The following is a 27674-nucleotide window of genomic DNA, read 5'->3' as shown; positions in this document are numbered from 1 at the left end:
CTCTTTAAGGACAATAACACTTACATTTGCCCTTTTGAGGCTATTTCTAGGTCTAGGTCCTATAAGTATGCTTGACTGTTTATTTGTTTGTTTTTCTTTTCTATTTTTTCCCCTCTGTTTATTTTCAAATAGCCTGTCTTTGAAGGTCACTAATTCTTTCTTCTGCTGGATCAATTCTGCTATAAAAGGACTCTGTTACATTCTTCAGTATGCTGACTGCATTTTTCAGCTCCAGAATTTCACCTTGATTCTTTTTAATTATTGCAATCTCTGTTAAATTTATCTGATAGAATTCTGAATTTCTTCTCTGTGTTATCTTTGATTTCAAAATAGCTGTGTTTCCTCAACACAACTATTTTAAATTTTCCCTCTGAAATGTCACATATGTTTCTCCAGGATTGATCCCTGGTGCCTTATTTAGTTCACTTGGTGAGGTCATGTTTTCCCAGATGCTGTTGATGCTAGCAGATGTTCTTCAGTGTCTAGGCACTAAAGATGACATAACAGTTTATTGTAGTGCACACTATCTGGGCTTATTTGTAGACATCCTTCTTGGGAAGGCTTTCCAGATATTTGAAGGGACTATGATGTTGTGATCTAAGCTTTATCTGTTTTAGAGAGCACCCCAAGCCCAGTAACGCTGTAGTTCTTACAAACTCATAGAGGTATCACCTTGAGAATCTAAAACAAGAACCAGGAGAATTCTCTGGATTATCAAGCAGAGACTCTGTTCTCTTGTCTTTCTCCAAAACATAAAGTGTCTCTCTCTGTGTTCTGAGCCACCTAAAGCTGAGGGTGGAGTGACACAACCACCCCTGTGGCCACCACCACTATGACTGCGCTGGGTCAGACCTGAAGCCAGCACAGCACTGGGGCTTGCCCAAGGCCTGCTGCAACCACTCCATGGCTACTTCCTATTTTGCTCAAGGCCGTGGGGCTCTACAATAAGCAGATGGCAAAGCAAGCCAGATCTGTATCCTTCTCTTCAGGGCAGGGAGGTCCCCCAGGCCCCAGGTGGGTCCAGAAGTGCCATCTGGGGGCCAGGGACTAGAGTCAAAAACCTTAGAAGTCTACCTGGTGTTCTATTTTATTGTGGCTGAGCTGGTACTCAAACCATAAGACACAATCCTTCCCACTCTTCCCTCCTCTTTCCAAAGGCAGAGGAGCCTCATTCTGCAGCCATTATTACCCCCAGCCACAAGGAGTATTGCCAGACTAACACAGATGTTCCTTTAAGGTCCAAGGTCTCTTAAGTCAGCTTATTGTGAATGCTGTCTGGCCTGGGACTCACCCTTCCAGGCATGGACTCCCCTCCGGCCCAGGACACGTCCAGAAATACCATCTAAGAGTCAAGTCCTAGAATTGGGGACCCCAAGAGCACTCTTGGTGCTCTATCCCCCTGTGGCTATGTTGGCACCTAAGGTGCAAGACAAAGTTCTCTTTACTTTTCCCTCTGCTTTTCTCAAGCAGAAGGAGTTTTTCCCCATAGCCACCACAGCTGGTAATGTGCTGAGTCTCATCTGATACCAGCAAGTCTCAGAGGCTCACCCAAGGTCCTCGATGTAGCACCTAAGTATTGCTGCTGGTTATTCAGTGCTCAAGGCCTCTTCAATTAGCAGGTGATGAATGCTTCCAGGACTGGGTCCTTTCCTTCAAGGCAGTCGGTTCCATCCTGGCCCAGGATGTGTCTAGAAATGTCATCCTGGAGCTAGGGCCTGGAACAGGGACCTCGCAACTCTGACTAGTGCCCTATCCTGCTGTGGCTGAGCTGGTATTCTAAATGCAAGACAAAGTCCTCCCCACTCTTCCCTCTCCTCTCCTCAATTGGAAGAAAGAATTCTCTTTTGGAGCCACAAGCTGTGTAGCCTGGGTTTAGGGAAGGAGTGATGCCTACATTCCCCTGGCTGCCCCAGTGGTGTCTCAGTATGTTGCATGCCACCTCCCCCAATTCACTGTCTCTCGGCCTAGTTTGGTACTAGGACTTGCCTTAGAGTTGCAGCCCTTATGGCCTAGACTGCCTTTCAAGTTTACCTGGAGACACGGCACACTGCAGCCGTTGGTGGTGAGGTATCCTTATGGGGGAGATGATTGGTGGAGGCTTCTATCCACCATCTTGCTCCTCCTCTGACCTCACGTTTTTCTAAGTATAAGATCATGTCATCTGCAAACAAACCTAGTGTGACTTCTTCCTTTCTAATTTGAATGCCCTTAATTTCCTTCTCTTGCTTAATTGCTCTGGCCAGGACTTTCACTTTTATATTGATTAAAAGTGGTGAAAGCAGGCATCGTTGTCTTGTTCCGCATCTTAAAGAAACCGCTTTCAATTTTTCTCTATTCAGTATGATGTTAGCTGGGGGATTTTCACATATGGCCTTTATTATTTTGAGTTATGTTCCTTCTACATTCAGTGTGTTGAGGGTCTTTGGCATAAAAGGATGTCAAATTTCATTGAATATTTTTTCAGCATCTATTGAAATGATCATACAGTTTTTGTTACTGGTTCTTTTAATGTGATGTATTATTCATTTACATATGTTGGCCCATGCCTGATTCCCTGGGATGAATCCCACTTGATCATGGTGAATGATCTTTTTAATGTGTTGTTGAATTTGGTTTGCTAGTATTTTGTTGAGCATTTTACATTTATGCTCTACAGTCTTCTTATTTCGTTGTGTCCTTGTCTAGTTCTGGCATCAGGGTAATGCTTGCCTAGTAGAATGCGTTTGAAAGTATTCCCTTCTCAGCCAGGCGCAGTGACTCATTCCTGTAATCCCAGCACTTTGGGAGGCCGAGGCAGGTGGATCAGGAGGTCAGGAGATTGAGACCACGGCGAAACCACATCACTACTAAAAATACTAAAAAATTAGCTGGGCGTGGTGGCGGGCGTCTGTATTCGCAGTTACCTGGGAGGCTGAGGCAGGAGAATGGCGTGAACCCGGGAGGCAGAGCTTGCAGTGAGCCGAGATCGTGCCACTGCACTCCAGCCTGGGTGACAGAGCGAGACTCTGTCTCAAAAAAAAAAAAAAAAAAAAAAAAAAGTATTCCCTTCTCTTCAGTTTTTTTGAGGAGTTTGAGTAGACATGGTATTAGTTCATCTTTAAATGTATGGTAGAATTCAGCTGTGAAGCAATCAGGTTGTCAGCTTTTCTTTTGATGGGAAACATTTTACCACAGTGTTGCTCTCATTACTCATTACTGGCTTGAGGTTTTCTACTTCTTCATGGTTAAATCTTGTTAGATTGCATGTGTCCCCTGCTATTACTGCATTGCAGTCTATCTCTCCCATTAGATCTATTAATGTTTTCTTTATGTACTAGGGAGCTCCAGTGTTATGTACACAGAAATTCATAATTGTTATGTCATCTTGTTGAATTGACCCCCTTTATCATTTTACACACACACACATGCACACATATATAGTCTTTGTTTTTACAGTCTTTGATTTGTAGTCTATTTTATCTAAGTATAGTTACTTCTGCTTGCTTTTGGTTTCCAATTGCAATGAAATATCTTTTTCCACCCCTTCAAGCTTAGTCTATGTGTATCTTTACAGGTGAGGTGGGTTTTTTGAAAGAAACATATAGTTGGTTGTTGTTTCTTTAGCTATTCCGTCACTCTCTGCCTTTTAGTTGGGGAATTAAGTCCATTTACATTCAAGGTTATAATTGGTAAGGACTTACTACTGCCATTTGTTGCTTGTTTTCTGGTTGTTCTGTAATTCCTCTCTTCCTTCCTTACTGTGTCCTTTGGTGGTTGATATGGTTTTGCTCTGTGTCCCCATCCAAATCTCATGTCGAATTGTAATTCTCAGTGTTGGAGGACAGACCTGATGGGAGGTGACTGGATAATGCGGGCGGATTTCCCCCTTGCTGTTCTCATGATAGTGAGTGAGTTCTCACCAGATCTGGTTGTTTAAAAATGTGAAGCATTTCCGTCTTCATTCTCTCTGTCTCCTGCCACCATTTGAAGACATACTTGCTTCCCCTTTGCCCTCCCACCATGATTATGTTTCCTGAGGCTTCCCAACCATGCTTCCTGTACACCCTGCAGAACTGTGAGTCTTTATTCATAAATTACCCAGTCTCAGGTAGTTCTTTATAGCAGTGTGAGAACAGACTAATACAGTGGTTAAGCAATGCTTCTGGTATTATATTTTAATTGGCATTGTGGTTACCATGAAGCTTATAAAAAACATCTTATAGGTTAAGAAGTTATTTTAAATAAGTGAAAACTTACCTTACATCATAAAGAACACAGAAAGAAAAAAAAACTCTACACTTTAAATCCATTCCCTCCCATTTTGACTTTATGTTGTCTCAAAATACATATATAGACTTTCTCTTAAAAGGTAGCTATAACTATGATTATTGTTAGATCTGTCTTTTGGGCTTCATACTAAAGTTATGAATGGATTGCACACTATAATTACACTATTATTCTGGGTTTGTCCTTGTACTTAATTTTACCAGTAGGTTTTATACCTTCAGATGTTTTCTTTTTGCACGTTATTTTTTCCTTTCAGATTGAATAACTCCCTTTGGCATTTCGTGTGTGTGTGTGTGTGTGTGTGTGACAGAGAGAGAGCGAGAGAGAGAGAGAGAATCGCTATGCTGCCCTGGTCCTGAACTCCCAGGCTCAAGCAATTCTCCCAGTTCTTTCTCTCAAGTAGTTGGGATAACAGGCACATACCATTGTGCCTGGCTCCCTTTAAGTATTTCTTCCCATATTCGTGGTGGTGAATTCTCCCAGTTTTTGTGTATCTCGGAAAGACTTTCTCTCTCCTTCATGTCTGATGGATAGTTTTGCTAAATACAATATTCTTTTTTTTTTTTTTTTTTTTTTTTTTGAGACAGAGTCTTGCTCTGTTGTCCAGGCTGCAGTGCAATGGTGCATTCTCAGCTCAGTGCAACCTCCACCTTCCAGTTTGGGTGATTCTCCTGCCTCAGCTTCCTGAGTAGCTGGGATTACAGGTGTGTGCCACCATGCCCAGCTAATTTTTTTGTATTTTTAGTAGAGACAGGGTTTCACACCATGTTGGCCAGGCTGGTCTCAAACTCCTGACCTCAGGTGATACACCTGCCTTGGCCTCCCAAAGTGCTGGGATTACGGGATTACAGGTGTGAGCCACTGTGCTCTGCCATGGTATTCTTAAAACAGCAGATTTTTTCCTTCAGCACTTTGAAAAGGTTGCTCCACTCCCCACCTGGAATGTATGATTTCCACTGAAAAGTCTGTTGTCAGACAAAATGGAGCTCCTTTATATGTTGTTATTTTTTGTTGTTGTTGTTGTTTTGTTTTGTTTTTTGCTTTTTGTTTTGACAGGGGCTCACTCTGTCACCCAGGCTGGAATGCAGTGGTACTATCTTGGCTCACTGCAACCTTCAACTCCCAGGCTCAAATGATTCTACCGCCTCAGTCTCCCAAGTAGCTGGGATTACAGGTGCACATCACTTCCTCTCGGCTAATTTTTGTATTTTTAGTAGAGATGTGGTTTCACCATGTTGGGCAGTCTGGTCTTGAACTCCTGACCTCAAATAATCCACCTGCCTCGGCCTCCCAAAGTGCTGGAATTACAGGCATGAACCACAATGCCTGGCCGATATGTTAGATGCTTCTTTTCTCCTGCTGCATTTAGAATCCTCTCTTTGTCCTTGACCTTTGAGAATTTGATTATGTGCCTTGGGGTACTCTTATTCGGGTCTAATCTGTTTGGTGTTCTCTGACCTTCCGGCACCTGGATATTTATTTCTTTTCCAAGGTTAGGAAAGTTTTGTTATTACTTCTTTAAATAATCTTTCCACTCCTTGTTCTTGCTCAATTACCTCTGGAACATCAATAAATCTTAGATTTGCTCTTTTAAGGTAATTTTCTATATCTTATAGATTATCTTCATTCCTTTTAAATTTTTTCTTATTCCTCTTCTATTTTCAGTATTTCATATTTCTGTATTTTCAAAAAACTTGTCTTTGAACTCACTAATTCTTTCCTCTGCTTCATCCATTTTGCTATTGAGAGCCTCTAATGAGTTTGTCAGATCAGGAAATGTATTTCTCAGGTCCAAGGTTTCTGTCTGGCTTTTAAAAATTATTTTAATTTCTTTGTCAAATTTCTCTGATGATTTCTGAATTGTTTTTTCACTTTTGTAAATATTTATTTTCATTCATATTGGGTAAATACCAAGAAATGAAATAGCTAGATCACACAGTAACTGTATTAATACTTTAAATTTTTTAAAATTATACTTTAAGTTCTGGGATACATGTGCAGAATGTACAGGTTTGTTACCTAGGTATACACGTGCCATGGTGGTTTGCTGCACCTGTCAACCCATCACCTACATCAGATATTTCTCCTAATGTTATCCCTCCCCTAGCCCCCCTGCCCCTGACAGGCCCGGGCGTGTGATGTTCCCCTCCCTGTGTCCATGTGTTCTCACTGTTCAACTCCCACTTATAAGTGTTTGGTTGAAATAGTGTCTCACTGTGGTTTTGATTTGCATTTCTCTGATGACCAGTGATGATGAGCATTTTTTTCATGTGTCTGTTGGCTGCATAGATGTCTTCTTTTGAGAAGTGTCTGTTTATATCCTTTGCCCACTTTTTGATGGGGTTGTTTGTTTTTTCTTGCAAATTTGTTTAGTTCCTTGTAGATTCTGGATATCAGCCCTTTGTCAGATGGATAGATTGCAAAAATTTTCTCCCATTCTGTAGGTTGTCTGTTCACTCTGATGATAGTTCCTTCTGCTGTGCAGAAGCTCTTTAGTTTAATTAGATCCCATTTGTCAGTTTTGGCTTTTGTTGCTTTTGGTGTTTTAGTCATAAAGTCTTTGCCCATGCCTATGTCCTGAATGCTATTGTCTAGGTTTTCTTCTAGGGTTTTTATGGTTTTAGGTCTTACATTTAAGTCTTTAATCCATCCTGAGTTAATTTTTGTATAAGGTGTAAGGAAGAGATCCAGTTTCAGTTTTCTGCATATGGGTAGTCAGTTTTCCCAACACCATTGATTAAATAGGGAATCCTTTCCCCATTGCTTGTTTTTGTTAGGGATATCAAAGATCAGATGGTTGTAGATGTGTGGTGTTATTTCTGAGGCCTCTGTTCTGTTCCATTGGTCTATATATCTGTTTTGGTACCAGTACCACGCTACTTTGGTTACTGTAGCCTTGTAGTACAGTTTGAACTCTGGTAGCATGATGCTTCCAGTTTTGTTCTTTTTACTTAGGATTGTCTTGGCTATATGGGCTCTTTTTTTGTTTTTATATGTTATCTTGGAGATCATTTAGATTCCTTAAAACTGGTATTTTGAATTCTTAGAGAGTTCACATATGGCTGTCTCATTAGGGTCAGCCACTGGTTTCATTCTTTCTCCATTTGAGGAGACCATGGTTCCCTCTTTGCTCTTGTTTTTTTGAATGTACATTTACATCTTTGCATTCAAGGATTAGTTATTTATTCCAGTCTTACCTATCTGGCTTATTGTGGTTTTTATTGGATATGTTTGCTTACAGATGCTTTGTAATTTACATGTTGATTTTCTTTCTTATGGTTGTTTGTTTTTTCTGCCATGTTGCTGCCTCCTTTTTGGCACTAGTTGGTGCATTAAACCCAAGTTTGCCTTGGTTGTAGTAAATATTCAGAGTGCCACCCATCCCAAATGACTCCCAAAGGGGATAGCCTTATAGTGTGGGAAGGCTGGCTAGGATTCATGCCCAGGAGACCTGTGGAACAAACCTCCTACAGCATGGCATCTCCTTTGGCTGACTTACATAGCACGGTTTCCATGCTGAGGATAGTGGTCCTGCCCTCCCACTTTGTGTTTAGTTGTCCTCAAGGATAATTTTTCCTTCAGGTACTCCTGAGGTTTCCCCTGGGTTGAGGCAGGGACAGTCTTCTGCTAGGGAACTGAAGTTAGAAGCAAAAGTAGTTATCCCTCTTGATCTCACTTTTTCAAGTGTAGAAACTGTAGTTTTGGGGAAACTTTTGGCATATTTGGTGCCAGGCAGATTGTGGGGAGGAGCATCATGGAACTCCAATTCTCTTTTTTTTTTTTTCTTTTTTTTTTATTATTATTACACTTTAAGTTTTAGGGTGCATGTGCACAATGTGCAGGTTAGTTACATATGTATACATGTGCCATGCTGGTGTGCTGCACCCATTAACTCGTCATTTAGCATTAGGTATATCTCCTAATGCTATCCCTCCCCGCTCCCCCCACCCCACAACAGTCCCCAGAGTGTGATGTTCCCCTTCCTGTGTCCATGTGTTCTCATTGTTCAATTCCCATCTATGAGTGAATATGCGGTGTTTGGTTTTTTGTCCTTGCAATAGTTTACTGAGAATGATGATTTCCAATTTCATCCATGTCCCTACAAAGGACATGAACTCATCATTTTTTATGGCTGCATAGTATTCCATGGTGTATATATGCCACATTTTCTTAATCCAGTCTATCATTGTTGGACATTTGGGTTGGTTCCAAGTCTTTGCTATTGTGAATAGTGCCGCAATAAACATACGTGTGCATGTGTCTTTATAGCAGCATGATTTATAATCCTTTGGGTATATACCCAGTAATGGGATGGCTGGGTCAAATGGTATTTCTAGTTCTAGATCCCTGAGGAATCGCCACACTGACTTCCACAGTGGCTGAACTAGTTTACAGTCCCACCAACAGTGTAAAAGTGTTCCTATTTCTCCACATCCCCTCCAGCACCTGTTGTTTCCTGACTTTTTAATGATTGCCATTCTAACTGGTGTGAGATGGTATCTCATTGTGGTTTTGATTTGCATTTCTCTGATGGCCAGTGATGATGAGCATTTTTTCATGTGTCTTTTGGCTGCATAAATGTCTTCTTTTGAGAAGTGTCTGTTCATGTCCTTTGCCCACTTTTTGATCGGGTTATTTGTTTTTTTCTTGTAAATTTGTTGAAGTTCATTGTAGATTCTGGATATTAGCCCTTTGTCAGATGAGTAGGTTGCAAAAATTTTCTCCCATTTTGTAGGTTGCCTGTTCACTCTGATGGTAGTTTCTTTTGCTGTGCAGAAGCTCTTTAGTTGAATTAGATTCCATTTGTCAATTTTGGCTTTTGTTGCCCTTGCTTTTGGTGTTTTAGACATGAAGTCCTTGCCCATGCCTGTGTCCTGAATGGTAATGCCTAGGTTTTCTTCTAGGGTTTTTATGGTTTTAGGTCTAACGTTTAAGTCTTTAATCCATCTTGAATTGATTTTTGTATAAGGTGTAAGGAAGGGATCCAGTTTCCGCTTTCTACATATGGCTAGCCAGTTTTCCCAGCACCATTTATTAAATAGGGAATCCTTTCCCCATTGCTTGTTTTTCTCAGGTTTGTCAAAGATCAGATAGTTGTAGGTATGCGGCGTTATTTCTGAGGGCTCTGTTCTGTTCCATTGATCTATATCTCTGTTTTGGTACCAGTACCATGCTGTTTTGGTTACTGTAGCCTTGTAGTATAGTTTGAAGTCAGGTAGCCTGATGCCTCCAGCTTTGTTCTTTTGGCTTAGGATTGACTTGGCAATGCAGGCTCTTTTGGTTCCATATGAACTTTAAAGTAGTTTTTTCCAATTCTGTGAAGAAAGTCATTGGTAGCTTGATGGGGATGGCATTGAATCTATAATTTACCTTGGGCAGTATGGCCATTTTCACGATATTGATTCTTCCTACCCATGAGCATGGAATGTTCTTCCATTTGTTTATATCCTCTTTTATTTCATTGAGCAGTGGATTGTAGTTCTCCTTGAAGAGGTCCTTCACATCCCTTGTAAGTTGGATTCCTAAGTATTTAATTCTCTTTGAAGCAACTGTGAATGGGAGTTCACTCATGATTTGGCTCTCTGTTTGTCTGCTATTGGTATATAAGAATTCTCTTAATCCGTTCAGAGTTTTTTCAATTCTCTGTAGTCTCAGGAACTGTCTCTTCCTCATATTTGAATTCTGGGATATTACTGGTGATAATCTCAGGGCTGTATATGTAGAGATATATATATATATGTATGTGTGTGTGTTTATATATATAAATTATATATAAAACACAAATATATATTATATAAATACATATTTCCTGTGGTGGGGGAGTGCAGCCAGCTTCACTTCACCACCTTTGAAACCAATATTTGTGGTAATTTGTTACAGCAGCAATGGGAAACTAATATAGGAATATTATAAACAATGTTGCAGTGAATATTCTTTACTTTTCTTTTGGTGAGTACATGCATTCATTTCTGCTGAGTATATACCTAGGAATGGAATTTCTGGGTCATATGATATCATATGTTCAGCTTTGGTAGATACCACCCATTTTTCAAAACAGTTGAATTTAGTTTAAACTGCTAAAAACAGTGTATCAGAGTAGCAATTGTTCCATAACCTTAAAACACCTACTATTGTCTCTTTTTTAAGCCACTCTAGTGGGTACACAGTAGTGTTTCACTGTGGTTTTATTCTGTATTCCCACTGTGACTAATGAAATTGAGCACTTTCCACATGTTCAATGGCCATTTATATAAGTTCTTCTATCTAGTAATCTCATAAGTGTCTTTCCCATTTTTTAATTGAGTGATATGTTCTTTTACTGATTTGTGTGAGTTTTATATATTCTGGATATGAGTCCATTGTCAGATAAATTAGGACCTTATGATAGTAAAAAGGGACACATTCTTGTGGCTCTGCCAAGAATCCTTCCATGTAAAAATTTTTAACAGCTAAAATGCTGATATTGTGATTGCTATCATAGGCATTCAGTGTAATATGGTTAAAAGTCTAGATTTAAAGTTACTTCACAACAAGGGCTAGAAATATCTTCTATCTCCTTTGTATCTTCAGCAGATCCTAATCATTAAGTACACGTTTGGTGTACGCTAAGTAAACATTTAAATCAAAGAATGATCTAAGGTAAACAATGTATTTCTCTTCCCAAAGGCTTTCTTTTAACCCACTAGTTACAATTACTAAAGCTCATGAAAATGTCTACCAGCCAAGTACCACTTGTAACACTGAAACAATGCAGGGAGTCCCAAGAACCAGGGAAGACCAAGAAGCATATTTATAAAGGGGAACCAAAGACAGTTTAGAAAGAGAGAATGGAATTGCAGTGAATCCAAACATTATAGACAGAGAATGATATTCTTGGAATAGCTCCATATCAGAGGAATAAAGTGAAGAAATAGACAAAGTAATCTCTAAAAATAAGAGCAAGTCAACCATAATAAACTAGAGCAGGAGTTCAGGACAAGGCTATGAACAATATTGGTCTGTGAGATGCTTGCTTTTATATAACAAAGCTTAGTGGAAACTACACAAAGACTGGTGTTGGAGAGTATTGTCTGAAGATTCATTGCTATAAAGAAGAATGGCAAAAGCACTCCATACCAGAATTATTATGGTTTGTCTAAATATCTTTTTATTTATTAAAGTAGGGGAACCTAGGGCAAAGATGATATCCAGTTTTTATTTGAATAGCATCCAGTAAGTGTTATCTCTTAGGTCGTTCTAAGCAGATTATAATATAAGTACGCAGTTCAATTTGCAAAAGAATGAAGCATACATACACTGGCCAGATGAAACACTTTTAGATAGGAAAAAAAAAAAGTATTGCTTACTGAAGTCAATGGCTAATTGGGAACATTTAAGATGCAAAAACCTGAAACAAATAAATACAATACTGACATGCCAGTGAAAATAATAGTTATCTAAAAACCTTTGTTTTTGCCTATACCTAGGAATACATCGAACCAAATAGGTGAAAGATCTCTATAAGGAGAACTAAAAAAGACTGATGGAAGAAATCACAGAGGACACAAACAAATGGAAAAACATTCCATGCTCATGGATTGGAAGAATCAATAACATTAAATGTCCAGATTGCCCAAAGCAATATACAGATCAAACGCAATTCCTATCAAATTACTAACACCATTTTTCACAGAATTAAAAAAATTCTAAAATTCATATGGATCCAAAAAAGAGCCTAAATAGCCAAAGCAATCATAAGCAAAAAGAACAAAGCTGGAGGTATCACATTACCCAACTTCAAACTGTACTACAGGGCTATAATAACCAAAATGATATGATACAAAAATAGACACAGGGACCAACATAACAGAATAGAGAACCTAAAAACAAAGCTGCACACCTACAACAAAATGATCTTAGACAGTCTACAAAAATAAACAATGGAGAAAGGATACCCTATTCAATAAATAGTAATAAACAAACTAGCTAGCAATATGCAGAATAATGAAACCGGACCCCTCACTGCGACCATATTCAAAAATTAACTCAAGATGGATTAAAGACAAGGCCACCTGCAGTAGCTCACGCCTGTAACCCCAGCACTTTTGGAGGCTGACACAGGTGGATCACTTGAGGTCAGGAATTCAAGACCAGCCTGGCCAACATAGTGAAACCTCGTCTCTACTGAAAAAAAAAAAAAATACAAAAATTAACTGGGCATGGTGGCATGCACCTGTAGTCCCAGCTACTTGGGTGGCTGAGGCATGAGAACCACTTGAACCTGAGAGGCGGAGGACCTGAGCCGGGATCACACCACCACATCCAGCCGGGACAACAGAGCGAGACTCTATCTAGAAAAAAAAAAATGGATTGAAGACTTAAACGTAAGGGTAAGGCCTCAAACGATAAAAATCCTAGAAGAAAACCTAGGAAATACTTATCTGGACATTGGCCTAGGGGAAGAATTTATGACTACGACCTCAAAAGCAAATGAAACATAAACAAAAATTGACAACTGGGACCTAATTAAATTCAAGAGCTTCTCTACAGCGAAAGAAGCTACCAACAGAGTAAACAGACAAACTACAGTATGGGAGAAAATATTTGCAAACTATGTATCCAAGTACTAATATCCAAAATCTATAAGGAACTTAAATAAATTGACAAATAAAAAATAAATGACCCCATTAAAAAGTTGGCAAAGAGCATAAACAGTTATTTCTCAAAAAAAGACATACAAATGGCCAACAAACATGAAAAAAATGTTCAACATCACCAATCATCAGAGAAATGCAAATAAAACCACAATGAGATACATCTCACACCAGTCACAATGGCCATTATTAAAAAGTGAAAAAAAAAAAAACAGATATTGGCAATGCTGCAGAGAAAAAGGAATGCTTACACACTGTTGGTGTGAATGTCAATTAGTTCAGCCCCTGTGGAAAGCAGTTTGGAGTTTGTAAACGCAGCAATCAGCACTCTGTACAAATGGACCAATCAGCACTCTGTAAAATGGACCAATCGGTGCTCTGTAAAATGGACCAATCGGCAAGGCGTGGGCAGGGCCAAATAAGGGAATAAAAACTGGCCACCCCAGCCAGCAGCAGTAACCCGCTCGAGTCCCCTTCCATGCTGTGGAAGCTTTGTTCTTTCGCTCTTCACAATAAATCTTGCTGCTGCTCACTCTGGGTCCACACCACCTCTAAGAGCTGTAACACTTGCCAAGAAGGGCTGCAGCTTCACTCCTGAAGTCAAGCGAGACCACGAACCCACCGGAAGGAAGAAACTCCAGACACATCTGAACATCGGAAGGAACAAACTCCTGACACACCATCTTTAAGAACTGTAACACTCACTGCGAGGGTCCATGGCTTCATTTTTGAAGTCAGAGAGACCAAGAACCCACCAGAAGGAACCAATTCTGGATACACTATTACTATTATTGATGCTGTTGCTTTTGTTATTTGCATTAGAAATATGGGAGGGAACTATTAATTTTGGACAATGCAGCCTAAATATGGAAGCAGTGTGTCTTTCCCAGTTGCAGAACAGACAGAAGAAAATTTTTGAAGCAAACAAAAGAAAACAGAACCAAGAGACCAATGGAGAGAGTCCTAAAGATATTCTTTGAGGCTTTGAATCCAGTTACCTATTGGACTTTCCAGTTATATGAACCAATATGAACATTTCTTTTTGCTTTCCTTGAGCTAGTGTAAGGTGAGTTTTTTTTTACTCACAACAAAAAGTATTAATATAACATCTTTTGCCTATAAATCACAAAAATAGAAATGCATATATACACATATAGTAGGTACATATATACATATACACACAAACATACATATGACAAATATATATGCCATATATAAGAAATCTATGTGTGCCAAACAATTAGGTTTTCACTATTTGCTGTCACAGTATCCACACCAAAAGTAAACAAAGGAAAGCAGCTTTATTCTATACTCCCAGTTGATAAGTTAATATTCCATCTCCATTAACATCCTATTACAGTATTTTCAAGAAACTTCAAGGAGGCTTGTGTGTGTTAAGGTGGGAAAAGGGGAACAATGCAGATGTGGTTGGAAATGTAAATTGATCAGACTATTAAGAATGTTGTATATTAGGGGATTTGAAATTTTATTTTGTTGAACATAGGTATCCATGATGTTTTTGAGATCATAAGTGACATTCTTTATTCATTCAATAAACACTTAATGAATACATGGTATGTACCAAACACAATACTAGAGCATAGACACATCACAGCTGCTGTTGTCAAATTTATGATCTAGTTAACAGTCTGTGTTCTCTAACATTGATGGCAGATCATAACAGATAAGAAAAATGAGTGAGAATTTATATAGACAGGAAAAAGGAAAAATTATAAGTAGACCAACTGATCATTAGGACAGTATAGGAACAGTCAAAGGAGGCTCCAAAATATTTATTTTGAGTCATTGGTATAGGAAAAACAGTAAAAACAATAGCTTTTGTCAGTAAATACTTAGGTTGGTGCAAAAGTAATTGCAGCTTTTGCAATTACTTTTAATTGCAAACTTTACCTGGAAATATTGAGTTCTCCCTACTTATTAAAAGCTAAGCTCCTTGAAAGCTCTAATCACTATACAAAACAGAGACTAGACTAGTGACTGGTACTTAGTAGGTGCTCAATAAATGTGTTATTTTTTAACAAGCTATCTTTAAGATTTGCAGGTAGAAACATTAATTCAATAATTAATTTATTGATACCTATCATGTTATCAGGGACCATGCTAACAACTGGGGACTATGCTACCAATAAATAAAACACAATTTCATGCTCCTAAGGTACTCTCAGTGTGCTGGCGCATTATCGACCTTTTCCACACCTAAACATATTTACAATCTCCTGCAAAAATTTTTTCCTGGAAAAGTTTAGAGAAGCAAAGCATCAGAGGATTTATGAAATGGGAGAGACTTATTTATAAGAACATTCAATATGCATGTGAGTTTAGCTAACTCATTTAAAGAACTCAAAAAATTGTCTTGATAATGAATAAATAAGTAATAAAGCATGAGATAACTCATAATTTTTTCAATTCTAACTCTATTTTTTAATTGGTGCTATTTTTCCAAAACTCTATTCTTTGTGGAGAATTTGCTGGCAACATCAGTACTGAAAATCAATCTAAGAGTTTAGATGAGAGGTCTAGAAACAACCTACAACAACAAAGCAGCATAGAAGTACATTGTATAATGAAGGTACAGGAAAGGATTTAGGGCAACATAAAGAAGGGTTACCTAATGCAGTCCTAAAGGATATGTAAAAACTTCCTGGAACACATGATATTTGACAAAAGTGTTAAGAACTGAGTAGACTAAAACTAATTGCAGGATACAAGACCAATATTCAAAGATCAATTGTATTTCCAGACACTAGCAAAGAACATTTCCAAAATGAAATTATGAAAACAATTGCATGTTTAAAATAGCATGAGCCAGGCATGATGACTCACAACTATAATCCCAGCAACTCGGGAAGCTGAGGCAGTAGGACTGCTTGAGGCCAGGAGTTCAAGACCAGCCTGGGCAACCTAGCAAGACCCTGTCTCTGAAAATAAATAAATAAATAAAATTAGCCAGGTGTAGTAGCACATGCTTGTAGTCCTAGCTACTCAGGAGGCAGATGTAGGAAGATTGTCTGAGCTCAGGATTTCAAGGCTACAGTGAGCTGAAATCAACACCACTATATTCTAGCTTGAGCAAAAGAGCAAGACCCTGTATCTTAAAAAAAAATCAAAAAGAAAAAAATACTGAGGTACAAATTTAACAAAAGCAGTGTAAGATTTGTATACTGAAAACTACAAATCATTATTGGAAAAAAATTAAAGAAGATTTAAATACATGGAAAGACACCCCATGTCCATAAGTCACAAAACTTAATATTGTTAAGACAGCAATATTCCCTAAATTGACCTACAGATTCAATACAATTAGTATCAAAATCCAAGTTAGCTTTTTGCAGATCAGTTCTATTGATCTGAAGTCCAGAAATAAGCCCTTGTATCAATGACAAATTGATTTTTGACAAAGGTGCAAAGGCTATTCATTAGAGAAAGAATAGTATTTACAACAAATGGTGCTGAGAAAACTGTTTATCCATTACAAGAGAATGAAGTTAGACTCCTATTTCACATCATATAAAATTAACTCCAAGGGGATTAAAGACCTAAATGTCAAAGCCAAAACCATAAAACTCTTAGAAGAAAACATAAAAGTAATTTTCATGACCTTGGGTTAGGTAATGGTTTCCTTCGATATGACACTGAAGCACAAGGAACAAAAACAAAAACAAAAGATAAATTGGACATCGAAATTAAATTTGTGCAAAGGCCTCCATCAAGAAAGTGAAAAGAGCAAGAGGAACACAGTGATCAGCTCATGCAGCTGTAAAACACCATGAACTTGCTTGCAGATCAGTTTTGCAATGCCACTGATGTGTTGCAGCAATGTGGTCTTCCTGCCTCTTTTAATAATATTCAGACAGCAATTAACAAAGACCAGCCAGCTAACCCTACAGAAGAATATGCTCAGCTTCTTATAGCACTGATTGCACAAACAGCAAAAGACATTCATGTTTTGATAGATTCCTTACCCAGTGAAGAATCTACAGCTGCTTCATAGGCTACTCCCTTATGTAAGCTAGAAGAACAAAACCATGAAGCTGCTACATATTGTTTATCTAGGGAAATACTTCTAGAAAAGATACAAAGTGCACTTGCTGATACTGCACAGTCACAGCTGATCACAGTTACAGCTGAAGACAAGAAATACTACCCATGGCCAGTCTCTTCCAGACTTATAGCACCAGTGAATACTATGTGGCTGAGAAAAGGATTGTTCCCACAACATTAAGAATTCTGCATCAGACTTAGATGTAAGCCTTACCAACAGAAACATTACACTGTTACATTACAGAAACATTAAACACTGACATGTGTTAGCTTTTTAGCTACTTTTAATAATCTCCAATTTTCACTCTTGATAAACAAGGTTATAAAACTGTGATTGAACCAACTCTGCACCATAATTTTAATTTATTTTACTTTATTTTATTCTTATTTTATTTTGAAACAGGGTCTTGCTCTGTCACCCAGGCTGGAGTGCAGTAGCAGGATCACAGATCAGTGCCACCTCGACCTCACAGGCTCAAGGAATCCTCCCACCTCAGCCTCCTGAGTAGCTGGGACTACAGAGGCACACCACCAAGCCCAGCTAAATTTTTTTTGTTTTTATTTCATTTACTTTTATTTATATATTTGTTTTGTAGAGATAAGGTGTCACTATGTTGCCCAAGCTGGTCTTGAACTCCTGGGCTCAAGCAATCCTCCCACCTCAACCTCTCAATGTGCTGGGATTACAGGCATAAGCCACCATGCCAGGCCAAGGATTTGAATATATATTTCTCCAAATAAAATATAAAAACAGCCAATGAGCACATGAAAAGATGCTCACCATCATTTGTCATTAGAGAAATGCAAGGCAAACCCACAGTGGGATACTACTTCATACCGACCAGGATGCAAACAACCAAAAAGAGAAAATAACAAGTGTTGAGAAGGATGTGGAAAAAGTAAAACCCTCACACATTGCTGGTGGGAATGTAAAATAGTGCAACCCTTTGGAAAAGTCTGGCAGTTTTTTAAAAACTTAAACCTAGAGTTACCACATGACCCAGCAATTCCACTCCTAGGTATATATCCAAGCACAATGAAAACACACACATACACAAAAACTTGTAGATGAATGTTCACAGCATTATTCATAATGGTCAAAAAAGTGGAAATAAATCACCTGATGGACATTTGTCCACATATATGTGGCATATTCATACAACAGATTATTATTTGGCCATAAAAGAAAACAAAAAAGTACTATACATGTTACAACATGAATGAACCTTGAAAACATTATTCTAAGTAAAAGAAGCCAGACACACAAAAAAATTACATACTGTATGATTCCATTTATATAAAATAATGAGAACAGACAAATCTAGAGAGACAGAAAAGAGATTAGTGGTTGCCAGATTAGTGGCTGGGATGAGGGAATAATGGGGAGCAAGTGTTTAGTGAATACAGGGTTTCCTTTTGGGGTGATGAAAATATTCCAAAACTGGATAGTGGTGATGTTTGCACAACACTGCAAATGTACCAAATGCCACATGGTAAAATTTTATATGTGCATTTTACCACAATAAAAAAAGAAGTGAGTACTGACACGTTATGACATGAATGACCCTCGAGAACATTATGCTAAGTGAAAGTAGTCATAAAAGACAACATACTGTATGGTTCTGTTTATATGAAATCTCCAGAACAGGCAAATCCATAGAAAGATTAGTGGTTGCCTAGAATGAAGGAAGGGAAAAGGGAGGAGTTGAATGCTAACGGGTACAGGGTTTCTTTCAGGAGGAACAAAAGAACAAAATGTTCTAAAATTAGACTGTGGTTATAGTTGCACCACTCTGAGAATATACCAGAAAGCATTGAACTCAACACTTTGAAAGGCTGAATTGTACAGTATGTGAATTATCTCAATGAAGGGATTCAAGGAGACAGAAACGGAGATAACTGAGTAAGAATTGGCCAGGAAAATGAAAGGTTAGTAAAGGATAGGAATAATCAGTACAACGATATAGGAAAGGAACAAGACCATCTTTGCTCTTGAACAAGAACAAGACCATCTTTGCTCTTGAACAAGAACAAGACCATCTTTGCTCTTGAAGATTCCATACATCTTGTTACAAAGTAATTACCACCTAAACTAGATGGCTAGGAAATTTAGAATACAATTGGATAGAAGGAACAGGTTTCTATCCTGGGAGAAGTAATCAATAAATGTTCACTACAAAATACAAATATACGTAAATATATCCAAGCAAGTATTAAGTGGAAAGTAGAAAAACCAAGAGAACACATGTTATACACTCCATTTTCCCAACAAAGTAGGAAGTCAGGTCACCAGCTGAGAGTGAAGGGTATCAGAGCAGTGTTGAAAATCTATAGAAAATGACAACTTTGAACATATCCCTGAAACAACTGAGAAAGAGAGCCCTTTTCTTGCTTCCTTATGAGACAGGAATATGGGGTGGTCACAGAAGAAATAGGAAATACCAGGCAACAGTTTCACATGACTAACATAGAAGGGACACAGAAACCAGCTACAGGAATGGGGAAGTGGGAGGAGCCAACAAGACCCTGACAAACAGGATGTAAGAAATACCAGTTAAGACAAGCTAGATCTAACATCCACTGGATTTGACTCAAATTGTACCCCAGGTTCAATTATAAACTCATTATTATACTAAACCACATCTCACCAGAACCATGACAGTTCCAGGTATACCTATGTTTGTTATAAAACTCAGTGGCAACTCAATTCCAAGAAATTTTATTCTCTTCCCAGAAATCCTTATGATCATTCTGCCTCTTAATTTGAAAAACATTTTTTGGTTTGGACAAACCCCAAACATATTGGGCACAACATACTCTCCTGAGTAGGCCTATACTCCCACCCTTGAGTGTGTACTCTCACTTTACAAAAAATACTTTCTACTTTTGCTTTGACTCGTCCTTGAACTCTCTTGCAAAGGTGTCAAGAACCTGGACAGTGGCTGGGGTCAAGGTCTCACCAATGTTCAGAGGCCTCCCTAAACCCACTGGCATCACTGATACTCCATAAGACTACAGCACCAATATTAACAGTATAGTAAACCTATTCTTGGCCTTCATCTTCAGTAAAATTCTACATCTCATTCTTCTCAACTTGCTCCTTTTTATACAATTATGTAAAATTCCACAGGGTCAAAACACTTGCTAGGCCAGGTGCAGTGTAATGCCAGCACTTTGGGTGGCCAAGGTGGGCAGATTGCTTGAGCTCGGATATTCGAGACCAGCCTGGGCAAAATGGCAAAAACGATGTGTCTACAAAAAAATACAAAAATTAGCAGGTGTGGTGGTGCATGCCTGTAGTCCTGGCTACTTGTGAGGCTGAGGTAGAAGGATCACCTGATCCCAGGCGGTCGAGCCTGCAGTGAGCTGAGATGGCACCACTGCACTCCAGCCTGAACAACAGAGTGAGACCTCGTCTCCAAAAAAAAAAAAACATTAAACAGCACAAAATCAGATTTCCTTCTCCCTCCCTCCTTCACTTTAGTACATTTACATCTAACAAAGGCCACTGGAGCTAAAGAGAGTTGCTGTATGGCAGCTTTCATAAACTGCACCTAGACTATTCATTCTGTCACTAACCAGGGCACAGATGCTATGTAGTTCCTAGGCTAGTGTAAATCTTAATGAGAAACAATGAACTTCCGTACACATACATGTCTTTAGCCCATATGTCTGTCAAGTCTCAGATGACAACATAAATAGAACCCAGTAAAAGTCCCAAGTATGAGGCTTCTCCACATGTGTGGTTAAAAAGCTGAAGATAGAGCTGTGTCATATAACGTTTAGTCTCTCTCTCCTCACTCTCACTCTTCAAAAAGATAACCACGCCTAATTCCTAAAAAATGGTAAGACCAGTGTGATGGCTGAGTGTCAACTTGATTGGATTGAAGGATGCAAAGTATTGTTCCTGGGTATCTGGGAGGGTGTTGCTAAAGGATTAACATTTGAGTCAGTGGACTGGGAGAGGCAGACCCACCCTCAATCTGGGTGGGCACCATCTAATCAGTTGCCAGCACAGCTAGGATAAAAGCAGACAGAAGAACGTGGAAGGACTAGACTGGCCAAGGCTTCTGGACTTCATCTTTCTCCCATGCTGGATGTTTCCTGCCCTCAAACATTGGACTCCAAGTTCTTCAGCTTTTGGACTCTTGGACTTACACCAGTGGTTTGCCAGGGGCTCTTGGACCTTCAGCCACAGACTGAAGGCTGCACTGTCAGCCTCGCTACTTTTGAGGTTTTGGGACTCAGACTGGCTTCCTTGCTCCTCAGCTTGCAGATGGCCTATTGTGGGACTTCACCTTGTGATTATGTGAGTCAATACTCCTTAATAAATTCCCCTTTATATATACATCTATCCTATTAGTTCTGTTCCTCTAGAGAACCCTAATACAAACAATGACAGATGGCTGGAATAAACCCATAGTCTCCCAAGGTGACTACTTTGAAGAAGACGATACTCATTTAAAGGTGTAGAATCTGATGGAGTTGTTTTAAATCAGTTAAATTTTGCACATAATCATATTTCAAATAAACACACTTTGGATGAGTTGAACAAAGAGATTAACTTTAATGGATGTCTTAACAAAAGTTATGTTCTTCTCCTGTGCAGGAGAATTAAGACCAAGAGTATGCAACAGAATTAGGCACTGCAGTGCAACAATGTGGACTGTGATTTAAGGCCATGAAATGGTTTGATTGTGTCCCCACCCAACTCTCATCTTGAATTCCCATGTGTTGTGGGAGGGACCAGTGAAAGGTAATTGAATCATGGGGGCAGGTCTTTCCCGTGCTTTTCTCATGATAGTGAATAAGTCTCATGAGATTTGCTGGTTTTAGAAGAGAGTTTCCCCTGTACAAGCTCTCTCTTTGCCTGCCACCATCCATGTAAGATGTGACTTTTTCCTCCTTGCCTTCCGCCATGATTGTGAGATCTTCCCAGCCATGTGGAACTGTAAGTCCATTAAACCTCTTTCTTTTGTATATTGCCTAGTCTTGGGTATGTCTTTAATACCAGCATGAAAATGGACTAATACAGTAAATTGGTACCAGGAGTGGGGTGCTACTGAAAAGATACACAAAAAAGTGGAAGTGACTTTGGAACTGGGTAACAGGCAGAGGTTGGAACAGTTTGGAGGGCTCAGGAGAAGAAAGAAAAATATGGAGAAGTTTGGAACTCCCTAGTGACTTGTTGAATGGCTTTGACCAAAATGCTGATAATGATATGGACAATGAAATCCAGGCTGAAGTGGTCTCAGATGGATATAAGGAACTTGTTGGGAATTAGAGCAAAGGTGACTATTGTTATGTTTTAGCAAAGAGACTGGCGGCATTTTACCCCTGTGCTAGAGATTTGTGGAACTTTGAACTTGAGAGAGATGATTTAGGGTATCTGTGTGAAGAAATTTCTAAGCAGCAAAGCATTCAAGATGTGACTTGGGTGCTGTTAAAGGCATTCAGTTTTAAAAGGGAAACAGTATAAAAGTGTGGAAAATTTACAGCCTGATAATGTGATAGAAAAGAAAATTCCATTTTCTGGGGAGAAATTCAAGCCAGCTGCAGGAATTTGCAAAAGTAACAGGGAGCTGAATGTTAATCACCAAGATAATGGAGAAAATGTCTCCAGGGCTTGTCAGAGACCTTTGCTGCAGCCCCTCCCATCACAGGCCTGGAGATTTAGGAGGAAAAACTGGTTTTGTGGGCCAGGCCCTGGGTCCCCCTTCAGTGTGCAGTCTAGGTACTTGGTGCCCTGTGTCCCAGCTGCTTCAGCCTTGACTAAAAGGGGCCAAGGTACAGCTCAGGCTGTTGCTTCAGAGGGTGGAAGCCCCAAGCCTTGGCAGCTTCCACATGGTGTTGAGCCTGTGGGTGCACAGAAATCAAGAGGTGAGGTTTGGGAACCTCCACCTAGATTTCAGAAGATGTATGGAAATGCCTAGGTGCCCAGGCAGAAGTTTGCTGCAGGGACGGGGCCCTCATAGAAAACCTTTGTTAGGGCAGTGGAGAAAGCAAATGTGGGGTCGGAGTCTCCACACAGTGTCCCTATTGAGGCACCGCCTAGTGGAGCTATGAGAAGAGGGCCACCGTCCTCCAGACCCCAGAATGGTAGACCCACTGACAGCTTGCACCATGCACCTGGAAAAGCTGCAGACACTCAACACCAGCCCATGAAGGCAGTGGGAGAGAGGCTGTATCCTTCAAAGCCACAAGGGTGGAGCTGCCCAAGACCATGGGAACCCACCTCTTGCATCAGCATGACCTAGATGTGAGACATGGTGTCAAAGGAGACTGTTTTGGAACTTTAAGGTTTAATGACTGCCCTACTGGATTTCAGACTTGCATGGGGCCTGTAGCCCCTTGTTTTGGCCAATTTCTCCCATTTGGAACAGCTGTATTTATTCAATGCCTGTACTCCCACTGTATCTAGGAAGTAACTAACTTGCTTATGATTTTACAGGCTCATAGGCAGAAGGGACTGCCTTGTCTCAGATGAGACTTTGGATTGTGGACTTTTGAGTTAATGCTGAAATGAGTTAAGACTTTGGGAGACTGTTAGGAAGGCATGATTGGTTTTGAAATGTGAAGACATAAGATTTGGGAATGACCAGGGGCGAAATGATATGGTTTGGTTGTTTCCTCACACAAATCTCATCTTGAATTCCCACGTGTTGTGGGAAGGATTCAGTGGGAGGTAACTGAATCATTGGGGCAGGTCTTTCCCATGCTGTTCTCATGATAGTGAATAAGTCTCACAAGATCTAATGATTTTATAAGAGCAAGTTTCCCTGCACAAGCTCTCTCTTTGCCTATCACTATCCATGTAACATGTAACTTGCTCCTCCTTGCCTTCCACCATGATCGTGAGGCCTCTCCAGCCATGTAGAACTGTAAGTCCATTAAACCTCTCTTTTGTAAATTGCCCAGTCTCAGGTATGTCTTTATCACCCAAATGAAAATGGACTAATACAGGCCATAAAAACAAAGGCAGGGAAAAAAACACCTTCCCATATAAAGATCTTGAGTAACCCATTCAGGTAGGCATTAACTCACTTTTATGGCTGTCAAGAAGCTAACATTTATTAACCCAAGATATAATAGGAGCACACTTTTTTGTTTTGTTGCTCTAGTTTTGTTGTTGCTGATATGAGAAAAGAAGTGGTGCTGTGGTTTGGGGGGTTTTTCTAAACAAGGAATGTCTTTCGATGGGTAAGAACTGGTAATGTTTATGTATCTCTTGACTTCTACCACTGTCATAACAGAGAAATAATTTTAATCATTACAGAAGCAATAAATCAAATATCAAGACACAGTGATTGGGCTACATAACAAGTGTTAAAGTAGCTATTTCTAACTGAAAGGAGTACTTCTTTCATATGCCTGGATTTTCTAAATTGATTCAATGGGTAGGTTTCTTATTTTTAAAATATATAGTCATTTGGAATTCCTATTAGTTTTATCTAGCCAGATCAAAATTATCTAAAATAAAAAGTATATAAAAATTGCTCTTTTTTAAGCCTATACTAAGTTGTTATTCTTAAATATAAATGACTAAAATAATCTCTTAAGATATATATATATTTCAGATTCTTGGTCACAGAGAGGAAAAAGCCGCAGGAAGCTGCACTCTGTTAGATTAAGCCAGCTAGTATAAAAAGCTCATGACCAATTATTTGGAGCAGCTGCAACTGAGTCACTGAGCTAAATTTTAAAACCAACCTAAGTTTGTCAAACAAACTCTAAAAAATGCTTACGAATTTAAAGGTACAAATAGTAATTTTTGGTTGTTGGTTTGTTTTCACTGATGTCTGGTTTGTAGGATTTGTTGTTGTCTGTTTACAATCACTACTAGTTAAGTTGCTAACAATTCCTACTTAACATAAAAACAACACCTATATTTATGAACACGACCTCAAAATAACATAAATATGGTATCTGGGGTTTCATTTTTCATTAAGAAATTTGATAAAGTGAAAGAAATGTCTGAAATAAACTTATTCTTGAAATTTAAAAACATATCTTACAAATGATTGTATGTGTTTACCTTGTGTTCTTTAACAATCTCTGAATCCCCAGACATTGACACACAGCCCAATTACTTTATATGTAAAACACTTGAATTATTATATGAGCTACCTTTCCATCCTTTCCTTGAGTCAATGAGTAAGCATAGTTAAATGTTTGATCTGTGTATTCAGCAACATTCAAGAATTTCCTTAAATGTTGCTTTCAGATTGTGCTCCCTTCTGAAGACTGTTTATATAAAGGGCACATGTTTATCAGTTTCTAATATTTTAGTTGGTAGAGATAGATAAGATCAAGTCTAAACTTAGCTTTTTTTTTTTTTCTTTTTTAGGCGGAGTTTCACTCTTGTCACCCAGGCTGGAGTGCAATGGCGCAATCTTGGCTCACTGCAACCTCCACCTCCCAGGTTCAGTGATTCTCCTGCCTGAGCCTCCCTAGTAGCTGGGATTACAGGCACATGCAACCATGCCCAGCTATTTTATCCTTTAATATAACAATAATTCTAATACTCTGTGTTGGAAGGCAATTCATGGATGTCCCTTGTTTCTTCATGTCCTGTGAGAAGATGCACTGACTTATTGTTCTGAACTATTTTGTTTACACCGTAAACACTTGGAAGATAAGCTCTGCTTCAGCAACAGATTTGGGGGCAGCTTTGCAAGTAATAATGTCTCCTTCTAGGTCAAAGGGCAGTAAAGCATACTTACTACATGCTATAAAAGATTTGACGCCCTAGCCTCAGAGCTCCTTCCTATAATTCAGCTCACTGCATGTGCAGGTATAATCTGGCCTTCTTTATTTCACCCTGTGGGAATAGGAGCTTACAGAATTGAAACAAATGATACACTGGCTACTATTATTGCTGTGATTAATCAACTGTCCTTCATCTCTGACCCAGAGTTTCATTTCTTCTGCCAGCATCCTGAAACCATGGCATGCTAACTTGTTAGTTTGTCAATAGAATAAAATCTCAGACATTTCACAGTTTTTGATAATCTAACACATATTGATATAATTTCATTAAGTATCTATTGAATGTCTTCAGTGTGCTAGCACTAGTTTTAACTTATAATGAGACTTGAATTCTGGATCCTCCATGAGTTGACAGTGTCATTAGGAAAAGATCACATTCTAAAGAAAAGATACTTTAGCCTCACTGGCTGCTCTTAAAAGCCATCTTTGCATTGTTCTCAGTCCTGCTCCCTTCTCACAGCAGCCACCTCCACAGCAGGAAACTCTGCAGCTTTATTGCCAGAGTCCCTGAACTCTCACTTTCTTTTTAATCCCCTGCATCGGATCACTGGCATGCTCCACTGTGAAGCAGCCGTGGACACCAGCTCCGAGATCACCACCAAGGGCATAAAGGAGAAGGAAGTTATGGGGAGGCAGAAAATGGAAGAGATGCCCCTGCTAATAGGAAAGCTAATTAGGAAAATGAGGATGAGAAGGCTGGCAATGAGAGAGATGAAAAAGAAGAAGAAGGAGGTGGGGAGGAAGAGGAAAAGAAATAAGAAGATAATGGTGAGGAACAGGATGGAGATGAAGATGAGGGAGCTGAGGCTGCTGTGGGCAAATGGGCAGCTGATGAGGGTGACGATGTTGATACCAAAATAGACCAAATAAGGATGACCAGAGAGCAAAAAAAAAAAAAAAAGTTAAAAAATATTTGAAAGGCTGCCATGACATATTTACTCTCCATTTTCCATCTCAGAATCTAAACACATGGTCCTTTGAGGAGAGAGGCCCAGCGCTACCTGTAAATGATGCATGCTCTCTACCACCCAAACAAAACCACAAGAATTTGTAACAGAGAAGGAAAAAGAACTAAAACTTCCAAGGCCCTGCTTGTTTTTTTAGAAGTACTTTAAAAAGGAAATTTGTTTGTATTTTTAATTTACATTTTATATTTTTGCACATATTGTTTGGGTCAGCCATTTTTAATGATCTCCAATGACCAAACCACCCTTCAGATTGTTCTCTATCCTACTTCTGACTTTACTTGTGGTGTGACCATGTTCATATTTATAATCTCAAAGGAGGAAAAATCTTGTTTAAAAAAAGCAAAACCAATGACCAAAAAAGCTATCTTATCCCAAGCATTCCAGTAAATTTTTTCATGTATGGACTTAGCTGCACTATAAGTCATTGGTTTGTATGAAATGGTTAAAAAGGCCAAAGATAAAAGATTTGGGGCAGGCACGGTGGCTCACGCCTATAATCCCAATACTTTGGGAGGCCGAGGTGGGCAGATCACCTGAGGCCTGGAGTTTGAGACCACCCTGGCCAACATGGAAAAACCCCATCTCTACAAAAAATACAAACATTAGCCAGGCGTGATGGTGTATGCCTGTAATCCCAGCTACTCGGGAGCCTGAGGCTCAAGAATCATTTGAACAGAAAGGAGGCAGAGGTTGCAGTGAACCAAGATCACGCCACTGCACTCCAGCCTGGGTGGCAGAGCGAGACCCTGTCTCAAAAATAAAATAAAATAAAAATAAATACAAGTTTTCTTTTTTTTCCTCTTTTGTCTATCAAATTTCAAATTGCTGGGTTTTTTTGTTTGTTTGTTTTTTGAGTTAATGCCTACCTGTAAAACAATGTGGTCCAAAAATAAACTGGAATTTTAGTTTGCTGACTTGTTCAAAAAAAAAAAAGAAAAAAGAAAGGTACTTTATATACCTTTTTGAAAACTTTAAG

The 27674-nt window shown here is 39.1% G+C and overlaps 1 protein-coding gene and 1 pseudogene across 45 annotated transcripts in view; one reads left to right on the top strand and one right to left on the bottom strand.

The window, feature by feature from the left end:
* LOC103891371 (mediator of RNA polymerase II transcription subunit 21-like) overlaps positions 1 to 17092 on the top strand; it is a 70265-nt pseudogene extending 53173 nt beyond the window's left edge.
* Positions 1 to 27674, bottom strand: part of RIMS2 (regulating synaptic membrane exocytosis 2) — a 773441-nt gene that overhangs the window by 682908 nt on the left and 62859 nt on the right. The gene's annotated exons all lie outside the window — the stretch shown is intronic.

This window comes from Pongo abelii, chromosome 7 (assembly GCF_028885655.2).
Source record: "Pongo abelii isolate AG06213 chromosome 7, NHGRI_mPonAbe1-v2.0_pri, whole genome shotgun sequence".
Classification (NCBI taxonomy): domain Eukaryota; kingdom Metazoa; phylum Chordata; class Mammalia; order Primates; family Hominidae; genus Pongo; species Pongo abelii.
This window is presented reverse-complemented; position numbering and strand designations above follow the sequence as displayed.